This window comes from Dipodomys merriami, unplaced genomic scaffold, assembly GCF_024711535.1.
Source record: "Dipodomys merriami isolate MVZ:Mamm:240054 unplaced genomic scaffold, mDipMer1.0.p SCAF_478, whole genome shotgun sequence".
Classification (NCBI taxonomy): Eukaryota; Metazoa; Chordata; class Mammalia; order Rodentia; family Heteromyidae; genus Dipodomys; species Dipodomys merriami.
Window position 1 is genome coordinate 679,483 of NW_027206044.1, and position 8,069 is coordinate 687,551.

The window sequence follows — 8,069 nt, forward strand, 5'->3', positions numbered from 1 at the left end:
AACTATGAATTAAAATCAATCCGTGTCTTGTGATTATTGGGTCTAATTTTCTTAGACTGATTGATGAACTACTCATGGAACCATGACATTGTTCACATTCCTCTGGTGCTCCTATGGACAGGCAATAGTTTCTTAGGCTCCCCAGCCCTTTGTAAGTGGCGTGACCGGGATTCAAACTCAGGACCTAGGTGTTCAGGTTGGCCTATGGCTTCGCTGATAACCTGCCAGCCTTCAGCAGTGCCAGGTGACCTACAGGTTGCAGCCGTGTCATTTGGATCCGGGATGATCACCATGCAAGGAAGGAAAACCAAGAAACCGCCAACCATCCACAGATCACGGTTTTTTTCAGTGCTGTTTTCATTTTGTTTTCCTGTCAGCCCCCGAGGCCTACCATCCCATGATCGGCTGTGGGTCCAGAGGCTAAACCATCCCAGCCTAGGGTGATGGAAGCTGAGACAGAGTTGCCACAACCTCAGTTCAAGCCCCGCGATTGGCAATCAATCAATCAATCAAATTTAAAATATTAACAATAGCCGGGCGCCAGTGGCTCACACCTCTAATCCTAGCTACTCAAAAGGCTGAGGATTGTGGTTCAAATCCAACCCAGGCTGTAAAGCCCATGAGACTGTTATCTCCAATAAAGCACTAGAAAACCAGAAGTGGTGCTGTGGCTCAAGCGGTAGTGGGCTCGCCTCGAGCTGAAGAGTGCAGGGACAGTGCCCAAGGCCAGAGCTCAAGCCCCACAAAAAATTTTTTTTAAATACTAATGAAGCTCCCCAGCTTGGCACTCATGCCTTTTTTTTTTTTCCTGAAAGGCCTGGAATTTGAACTCAGAGTCTGGGTAAATCTAATGCACTGTGTGGGCTGGGGAAACTCACCGTCTTTGAAGACAAGCAATTCAGGCTTGTTCCCTAGGTCTGAATTCAATCCCTAGCCCTGTTAAATTAATATTCATCCACATTTGAAATAACGATTAATATCTACATACTTATATTTACTGCATATTATTTTACTGTATATGTATTTTATTTTTTGCACTATTCATTCATTCATTATTTTTATTGACTATTATTACAATTATAACATATATTAAATTGATTACATCTTATGAGAACTATACAGATTAGTATATGTATTATATATCTTACTTCAGACCCAGTACATTCACAGAAATTCTATAGTAGATGATTCCATGCTTAGAAAAACAGAAGGAGGGGCTGGGAAGGTGGCTCAGTGGTAAAGTGCTTGCCTTGAATGCATCAGGTCCTGGGTTAAATTCCTCAGCACCACATAAGCAGAAAAAGCCAGGAGTGGCACTGTGGCTCAAGTGGTAGAGTGTTCACCTTGAGCTGAAGAGCTCAGAGGCAGTACCCAGGCCCAGATTTCAAGCCCAGGACTGCCCAAAAAAGAAAAAAAAAAGAAAAACTGAAAGAATACACCAACCAAAGTCGAATTCATCCCTCGGCACCCCAGTAGCTCACATCTGTAATCCCAGCTACTCAAGAGGTAAGAGCTGGAAGATGAAGTTTCAAAGCCAGTCCAGGCAGAAAAGCCTGAGAGACGACATCTCCAATTAACTGGCAAAAAGCCAGGCTACAGGTATGGCTGAAGTGGAAGAAAATCGGCTCTGAACAATCAAGCCAAGAAAGAGCAAGCTGAATTCAAGTGCAGAGAGAGGGGAATAGGGGAAGAAAGCAGAGATAAATCCTCCAAAAACAGAGAACAAAACAACAGTACACACATCCCACCTAATTTATGGTACCAACAAACTGAAAATAAAAAATCAAGCTTGTGCAGGTGTATAACTTTCCATGAGCACATATGCTTTTAGGTACACTTCAAAGCTATGTTTTAATAATATATATGTATATATATTAAAAGGTACATATATCTTTCAATAAACTAAGAAAGCAGCCAATGAATAAATACTTCTGAATTAGTTCCTTAACCATGGCATTATAAATTATTTATATTAAAAGTGTATTCCAAATTTCATTCCTCAGAATCAATCTTTAAGAAGTTTGTTCACGTGCCTGGCTTCGGTGGTTCACACCTATAATCCAAGCTACTCAGGAGGCTAAGATCTGAGGATGGCGGTTCTAAGCCAGCCTGGGCAGGAAAGTCCGTGAGACTCTTATTTCCAATAAACAGGAAATGGCACTGAGGCTTATCTCCAATAAACCGGAAACGGCACTGTGGCTCAAGCAGTAGAGCACTTGCTATGAGTTGAAGAGCTGAAGGTGGGCAGCCAAGCCTAGAGTTCAAGCCCCACCACCAACAAAAAAAGAAAGAAAGAAAGAAAGAAAGAAGTTTGTTCATACAGATCATAAAATTCTAACTTTTTAAGTTTTAGGAAACTTGTCTTCCTTTTCTTCCAGGGTCTTATTCTCTTTGGGCAAGTACTCCACTACTGAGCTACATCCCAGTCCCAATGGTTTAGTTTTTCATTTTACAATTCACTTTATTCCCAAAATGCTTATAAGTACCTCCTGTCCTCACAGAAGTGAGTTTTTATTCAGAAACCCAACGTTTTGTGGTATGAGGAATCCCCTAGAGTATTTTGTGGTAGGCACTGAGGAAAACTCACATGATACAATTGCAGAGAGTTTATAGTTATATAAATAACGCTAAATAGAAATAACATTAACTGTCCCTCTAGGGAGGAATGATGTACTCATTTTCATTCTCACTCTTCATGGCAGATGGTCAAAATGGAAACACCAATGTGCTATGCTTAAATGTACACGTTTAAACCCCTTTGTGAAAAACCCTCATGTTTTAAAATCAAAATGTATCAAATAAAGGCCAAGTGAACTTTAAAAAATATGAAAAATGCTAATGAAGCTCCCTAGTTGGAATGTGTGTTATTTTTTGTCTGCAAGGCCTGGGATATGAACTCGCGGTCTGGGTAACTCTGTTGTACTCTGGGGGAAGGGGAAGCTCTCTACGCTTGAAGATCAGAAAGTCAGGCCTCTTCCCTAGGCCTGAATTCAGGCCCCAACCCTGGAAAACATAGTCCTTACATGTATTTTAAAGATAGGATTGAACTTCCAGACAGGTGTTCAGTCTATATCATGTTTGGTGTGGTTATTCATTGTACTTTTTGTTTTATTCATTTATTTACTGTTTATTTTGTTGACTGTGATGACACCTAACCATGTATTACATTGTTTACACCCTGTCACATAGCATTTAGATTTGCAGACTTGTTCTCCATCATGCCTGACACCCCGCATTCTCACAGAAAAGGAAAACAGGTGTCACACTTGGCTTCTTACTCCAGGAGGAAATTTTTGGCAGGCTCTGAGATCGAGCCCCAGGGGTGGCCAAAATAGCCATACATGGATAGGCAGGTGGTAGTACACCAATAAATACATATTCGTAGAGAGTGCTAGAGCCATGTATCTAGTATTCAATGACATCTGCTACATTCCTACCAAATCTTAGGTAGTTATTATGCAACGATTGAAGGAATATTATTCTTTTCATGCCTAATTAACCATTCATTAAGTTCAATCAGCATCCTAGGATTATTGTGTCTAATTTGAGTCTAGACCGCTACACGAACTATTCAGTCATAAGTTGGATGCCATTCCATCGGAATTTCTATACACAGGCAGGAGTCTCTTGGGATCTCCTGCCATTGGTAGGGGTCAGGACCAGGATTTGAACTCAGGGACTGTGTTGCAGGGTTGGCCTATGGATTTCCTGACAGTCCACCAGCCTTTAACAATGACAGGTCACCTGTGCGTGGCATCCATGTTATTCAGACCTAGGATGGTCACCGTGCAAGGAAACAAAGCCAAGAAACCGCCTACAATATTAGGCTTGCGGCTTGTTTTAGTGTCATTTTCATTTTGTTTTCCTGTCAGACCTCCGATCTTAGGATTCCAGGATCGGCTTTGGTTCTGGAAGCTGTACCCCAGGCTAGTGTGATGGAAGCTGAGACAGAGCTGTCACGATCTGAGTTCAAGCCACGTGCATGGCCAAAAACAAACAAAAAAATTAAATTAAAAAATTAAAACAATTAAAAAATTTAAAAAAACAATTATTTATCTCCCTGTTTTGCAATTTGTGTCATTTGTTTTACCAGGCCTGGGATTTGAACTCAAGGTCTGGGTAAATAGGCAGCACTGTCGGGCTAGGGGAAACACACCATACTTGAAGCTAAGAAAGTTAGTCCTGTTCCCTAGGCCTGAATTCAAGCCTCAGTCCTGCAAAACATCTCCATATATACATTTTATTTACTTTTTAAAGACAGGATTTAGACTTCCATATAGACAGACAATATCATGTTTGGTATGGTTATTCATTTCATTTCTTGTTTTATTCGTTTATTTACCATGAATTTTATTGACTGTGATGACATCTATACCGTTTATCACATTGTTTACTTCCTATCATATAGCATCTAGATTTGTAGATGTGTTCACTATCATACCTGACACTCAGGACTCTCCCAGAAAAGGAAAACATGTGTCACACTCAGCTTCTTACTCCAAGATTAAATTTTTGGCAGTGCTGGGATCCAAACTCGGGGCCTAGCAGGCCCAATTCATGAATGGGTAAGTGTGAGCACAGCAGGCTCTAGCCAATGAAGCTGTGAGGTGGTTCCCAGGCACTGAGATGGAGCCCCAGGTTTGGCCAAAACAGTGATACATGGATTGGCAGATGGTGGTAAACATATTGGTATAGAGTACCAGAGCCATCTATCTGAATGATGCCTACTACATTCCTACCAACTCTTAGGTATTTATTATACTGCCTTTGAAGTAATATTATTCTTTTCATGCTTAATAAACTATCAATTAAAATCAATCAGCATCCTAGGATTATTAGATCCACTTTTAGTCTCGACAGATTCTCGAACTACTCTTTCAATCATTATTCCTATGCATAGGAACGATTCTCTTGTGATATCCTGCCATTGGTAGGTGTCAGGACTTAGATTTTTAACCCAGGGTCTATGTTGACAGCTTGGCCTATGGCTTCCCTGATGGCCCACCAGCCTTCAGGAATAGCAGTTCAGCTCCACTTTGCAGACATGTCATTCAGACTGAGCATGGTCACCCTGCAAAGAAAAAAATAATGTAAAACCCCCAGTTCTTTGCAGCTTGCCAGTTTTTGTGCTGTCCCACTTCTTTTATTCTTCCTGCAAGCTCTCTGGGCCTAGGATCCCAGCATTGACTATGGGTGAGAGGCTGCAGCCCAGTCTAAGGTAATCAAAGCTGAGGTATAGTTGCCACGACCTGAGTTCAAGATCCATGGTTGGCAAAAAAAAAAAAGTAAAAAAATTAATTAATTATTTAACTAAATTAAAAAAAATCCCCCTCGTTTGGAATTTCTGCCAGTTTTCTTTCCTAGCCTGGGATTTGAACTCAGGATATTGGTAAATTTGTAACAATTTGAGGGAAGGTGCAGAGTTTCTACTACTTGAGTTTAAATCCTGTGCCAAGCCAAAAACAAAAAATTAAGTCAGTGAACTCAGCTGGGGGGTGGGGGATAGATGTGGAGGTGGGAGGGAAGGGATGGCAAGGGGAAAACAAAGGAGGAGGCAACAATGCTCAATAGTAAATGTACTCATTACTTTGCTCATGTAACTATAACCCCTCTATACAACATTTTTACAAGAAAAAAATGTACAAAAAAGGAAACAATTTAGAGCTCCGAGAACCACTTTTCCCGTAAGAGAAAGATGTCTGAATAGATATACAAAATTATACACTGCTGTTTTTAAAATGTTCAGTATGGAACTTAATAAACATAACTGCTTCCCTTAAAAATAATTAAGTCACTGTCTTGGAACTGGAGCTAGTATTTCTGCCACTGCTGGGATTTGATCTCACCATCTGGGTAAATTTTTTGCATTGTAGGTGAAGGGGAACCTCACTGTCCTTTAGGAAAAGAAATTCAGGGTAGAGTTCCCAGGGCCTGAATGAAGTCCCTATAATGGAAAATAATATTTATGTACATGTGTAATATATGTTACGTATTACATGTGTATGTTTATTACAAACTATGATTTTTATTATTGATTATGTATTTCTGTATTTCTATATTTTATTGATTTACTAATTGTTTATTGTGTTAGTATTATTATACACATAATATTTATTACATTTTGCACATCTATTATAAAATTATACACAATAATTTAGGACATTGACTCATTTTTCATTAATATTATATTAACTGTTGAAACATGATACATAATTAAATGGAGGCATTCGTCACAATCTTCACATGTTTAGAGTCTCTCCCAAACATGAGCTGTATCTTGTTTATCTTTAACACCTTCCTATAGGGATTTCTTTAGATGATTTATATTCAGAAGCCTTTCCTTGAGGATAGGCAAGTTGAGGGATGAAATTGTCAGGGTGGGATTGGGAATGTGGCTTAGTGGTAGAGAGCTTGCTCAGCATGCATGAATGCCTGGGTTTGAATCCTCAGTGCCACATACTAAGAAAAAGCCAGAAGCTGTGTAGTGCTCAAGTGGTATAGCACTAGCCTTGAGAAAAAGAAGCACGGAGACAGTACCCAGGCGCTAAGTTAAAGCCCCAGCACTGGCAAAAACAATAGGCCATATGCCAGTGGCTCACACCTGAAACCCTATCTTCTCAGGAGACTGAGATCCGAGGACCACAGTTCAAAGAAAGCCTAGTCAAGGAAAGCCTGTTAGACTCTTATCACCAATGAACCACCAAAAGACCCTGTGTGGCATTGTGGCTCAAGTGGTAGAGTGTTCACCTTGAGATGAAGGGATCAAGGACAGTGCCCAGGCTTGAGTTCGAGACACACAAGGGAAAAGAGTGAGGGTTAATCAAAGTACTTTTCCTATTTGCTAATTAGGAGAACATTCTCTGGGAAATGAATGATGATGTACACCAGAATTGGAGTCAGAGCTCAAGGTTCAAGTTTAGCAGATCCATATGCCCAGCCTCTCAGACCCTAGCATTATAACCTTGTGTCATACAGGGTTTTGATAGGTCCATTGTTGAAAGGCTTAATATGCTCCCCAAACCCTTTGTGATAAGCTGTTGACTTGTACTGTCAATGTCATTACACTTCTGACCTAGCAGAGCACCAGTAGCTAAGGCCATCACCCTAGCTCAGGAGGCTGAGGTCTGAGGATCACAGGGTGAAGCCCGCCAGGGCAGAAATGTCTATGACACTCTGACTTCCACTTCTGAAAGGAGTTCAAGAGTTTCCCTTGGTGATGAGAAGTTACTTGTACTTGAGTTGAACTCACGGCCTGGGCACTGTCTCTAGCATTCTACTACTTGAGCCACAGCACCAATTCTGGCTTTTTCTGTGCATTTGCTACAGAGGGATGGAACCCAGGGCTTCTTGCATGCTAGGCACTAATCCACATTCCCAGCCCTCTCATGTTTTTCTTAATGGTAGAATCTACATAAGTATGCGACCATTTTACATCCCCCAAGTTTAATTTTCTGAATACCGGTTATTTCAAAAACCTGATCTTCTCTTCCCCTGCCTGATTTGTGACTGTTCCTGCCTTGGCCACAAAATAAAATGTAAATTAAGGGTGCTGAGTTCTTAAGTGTGCATCATATAGGGACACAGGCCTGGAACTATGGAAGCGAAAAGCCATGGGCCTGAAGAGAATGATGCAGAATGTGCAACAAGCCTATTTGGAAAATAAATCTGTACATAAAAGGAGAAGCATTGCATACAATCTGTTTGCACTCTGGGAGTTAATATACACACATAAGTAGGTAGGACACTGATACATTAACTAGGCCTTCTCTTTTTGATTTTTTTTTGGTGGCTATCCCAGGGCTTAAACACAGGGCCCTATGTGTTCCTCAGATGTTTTGCTCAAGGCTGAGACTCTACCACTGCCACAGCTCCACTTCTAGCCATCTGGTTTTATTGGACATAATTGCCTGCCAGGCTTTCCTGCCTGGTCTGGCTTGTATGTCCTGCTCGGCTTTCTTTTTCAAAGCTGGAGCTCTACCCTCTGGGCCTCTGATTCACCTCTGGTTTTCTGGTGGTTTATTGGAAATAAGAGTCTTGCAGACTTTCCTGCTCCGGCTGGCTTTGAATAG